Genomic DNA, 3436 nt, shown 5'->3' with positions numbered 1-3436 from the left:
CGAACGAAGGGATGGAGAGCGAACCCTAGCCCCCAGAGGAAGTGGGAGATGAATACGACCCTCTCACCGGATCTGGGAGTAGGAATAACCTTCCCTTTAGCAGGGAGCCTGTGGAGGATTTCCGCGGTCAGGTATCTTGCCGCCTGGAGCTTCGCGATATCCTCCTCTGTGACAGAGGAGGCCACCCACTGGCCTTGAGGGCTGGGTCCGGACATGGCTAGGAGACTCGGAGCAATTAAGTTGAAACCTGGGTCCTGGAACTCAAGGTTGGAAAGGTTGAGGAAGAGGTAGGCGTAGAGGAGAAAGACGGGTCTGTGCCCCTTTATAAGGGCGATGAATATCAAACGTCTCCTCGTAGGCCTTAAAGCCTGCCTATTTCCAAGGGATCATGCCAACGGAACGGTTGGATTACCCATGCCCGTATTGATGAGAATCCCGCAATAAGGGGACATGATATCTGCTTTGACAAGACGTGCCAATAAAACCGCATCTCGAAATATGAAGCTGGAGGCTAAAAAACGGTCCGAAATAATGACCGGGCAGGGACGTGATGTCACGCTACAAAAGTTGTCAGCAGATTGGACTCGTGAAATATTATACTCTCTGCGGTTGTGTGTGTGGTACTTGTTTTGCACAGCCGGACACGTTTTCGGTGTTTGAAGGATACTTTCAAGTGATTGGGGGAGGAACCCGCCTTGCAATGCCGAAGACAATCTGTGCGCCGGACACCTCGTCATTGAAGCCTGGTTCAGGGGTCCTGGATTAAGGGGTCCTCGGGCGTCCGACCTGTTGGACATGGGCCGGACTGATGGGCCGTGAAGATACAAGACATAAGACTCTCTCCCGTGTCCGGATGGGACTCTCTTTGGCGTGGATGGCAAGCCTGGCGTTCAGATATGAAGATTCGTTTCTCTGTAACCGACTTTGTACAACCCTAGTCCCCTCCGGTGTCTATATAAACCGGAGGGCTTAGTCCGTAGAGGCAATCATAATCATACAGGTTAGACTTCTAGGGTTTCAGCCATTACGATCTCGTGGTAGATCAACTCTTGTAATACTCATATTCATCAAGATCAATCAAGCAGGAAGTAGGGTATTACCTCCATAGAGAGGGCCCAAACCTGGGTAAACATCGTGTCTCGTGTCCCCTGTCCCCTGTTATCATCGACTCTAGACGCACAGTTCGGGAGCTCCTACGTGAGATCCGCCAGTTTTGACACCAACAATAGCCTGCCCAGCGACCTTCTTCTTCCCCTCCGACGGGTTTCTTCCATCAACCAAAATTGACTGACCCAATATTCAAGATAGATACTGGACACTGGAGTAGCTACTGTGAAAAAGTATAGCACAAAGTTTAGCACGGCACCAGTGACACTCACCCACTGGATCGGCCACTGCGTTTAATTTCTGGACCGGACGAGCAGTATGAACATTATGTTCAATCGCCCAACACCCAGCAGGATAAATAAAAAAATTCGTCAGATCATACTTGTGCTAGATCTGGCACGCTTGTTACCGATGTCTAACGAGACCTTTGGTGTCCGTCCTAAGCATATAATTGAGCAACGCCCACGAGATAGCCAGTGAGGTGAGGTGAGGTGACGATGTCATCGGCGGTGGAGGCGGAGGCGGAGGTGGTCATCGTGGGCGCCGGGATCGCGCGCAGGGCTGGCGACCGCGCTGGCTATGCGTCGGACCGGCGTGCGCGGCGGTGTTCTGGTCCTGGAGCGGCACGATGAGCTGCGCGCCACAGGCGCCGCGCTCACCATCTTCCCTAGCGGCTGGTTCGCGCTGCGCGCGCTGGGCGTGCGCACAAGCTCATGTCCGGCTACGACGCCTATGAAACGTGCGTCGTTAGTTAGTAGTACAGTAGTATATGTCAACAAGAGAAAACAAAATTACGTACTTCGAGTCGATTCTCTTGCTGCATGCAGATTTCAGGTGACCAATCTTGAAAATGGAGCAACTCAGGTGTTTCGCTTCGCTGGGCGCGAAAACAGGTCTGTTGGTGAAGCAAATTTTCTGTTGGATTATTCATTAATCCGATCCCAATTAAATCTGATCAATTTGGCTAAACCGATGGATGCAAAAATGAAGCGGTGAAATCAAGGCGAGGCCGGCGGATCGAAAGGCGCTGCTGGAAGCGCTCGCGGAGGAGCTCCCGCCGGGCACCATCCGCTTCTCGTCCAAGCTCGTCTCCATCGACAGTGAGACTACAGCCGAGGAGGAGGGTTCGCCGGAGACCTCCGTTCTACGGTTAGACGACGGCACAGTGATCCGAGCCAAGGTAATCGACCAAGCCACAATTAATTGTAGTAGTGCGCATCTGCACGTACTCCTAGCCTAAGTCGTCTTGTCTTGTAAACGTCGTCCAATCCACCATCAGGTGGTGATCGGGTGCGACGGGGTGCACTCGGTGGTGGCGCGGTGGCTAGGCCTGTCGGAGCCGGTGACATGCGGCCGGTCCGCCGTCCGCGGCCTCGCCGTCTACCCGGACGGCCACGGCATGAAGAGGGAGCTCCGGCAGTTCCTCTCGGCGGGCCTGAGGGCCAGCAAGGTGCCCATCAGCGAGACGGAGGTCTACTGGTTCCTCGTCAACAACACCGTCGCCGCGGCAGAGGAAGAAGCCGGCGCGGACCCGGCCAAGAGCCCAAGATCCTGCGGGAGGTGACCAACAACCTGGGGAGGCACATGCCGGCGGAGTACCTGGACGTGGTGCGCCACTCCGACCACAACAGCGTCTCGTGGGCTCCGCTGCTCTACCGGTCGCCTTGGTCCATCTTGACGGGCCCGGCCGGTCGCGGGTCGGCCACGGTGGCCCGCGACGCGTTCCACCCCATGACGGCGGACCTGGCGCAGGGCGGATGCTCGGCGCTGGAGGACGCGGTGGTGCTCGCGCGCGCCCTGTCGCGGGCGGCCACGCCGGCGGAGGGGGTGGCGGCCTACGTGTCGGAGCGCCGTGGCCGGGCCGCCTGGCTGGTCGCCGGAGCCTACCTGTCGGGCTGGGTTCAGCAGGGCGGGACCGACGCGCAGGGCCTGCGCGGCTACTTTGTCAAGCTGTTCCGTGACTTGATCTTTTACAGGTTCATCTTCCCCAAGCTCGCCGATACCTTGTGGTATGATTGCGGCGATCTGGTGCCACCGCAGTCCAAGGAGAAGGGCAAGAACCACTTAGAGTGACATCGTGTTTAATCATCTGCTAAGCCACTGCAGCCTTCGAATTGATTGTTACTGCGGTCTGTTTGATTCTCATTATTGTTTTCATAAATAAATTCTCCATCCTTCATAAGATATAGTAAATATTTCTACTACTCCCTCTATTCCTAAATACTTCTTCCGTCCCAAAATTCTTGTCTTAGATTTGTCTAGGGATGTATCTTGTCTTAAATTTGTCTAGGGATGTATCTAGTTACGTTTTAGTGTTAGATACATCCGT

At 55.0% G+C, this 3436-nt stretch overlaps 1 pseudogene; it reads left to right on the top strand.

Annotated features, from left to right (window-relative positions):
• Positions 1-1604: 1604 nt before the first annotated feature.
• Positions 1605-3180, top strand: LOC123120920 (monooxygenase 2-like; annotated as a pseudogene).
• Positions 3181-3436: the final 256 nt, after the last annotated feature.

The sequence above is a fragment of the Triticum aestivum genome, chromosome 5D, assembly GCF_018294505.1.
Source record: "Triticum aestivum cultivar Chinese Spring chromosome 5D, IWGSC CS RefSeq v2.1, whole genome shotgun sequence".
In the NCBI taxonomy this organism is placed as follows: domain Eukaryota; kingdom Viridiplantae; phylum Streptophyta; class Magnoliopsida; order Poales; family Poaceae; genus Triticum; species Triticum aestivum.
This window is presented reverse-complemented; position numbering and strand designations above follow the sequence as displayed.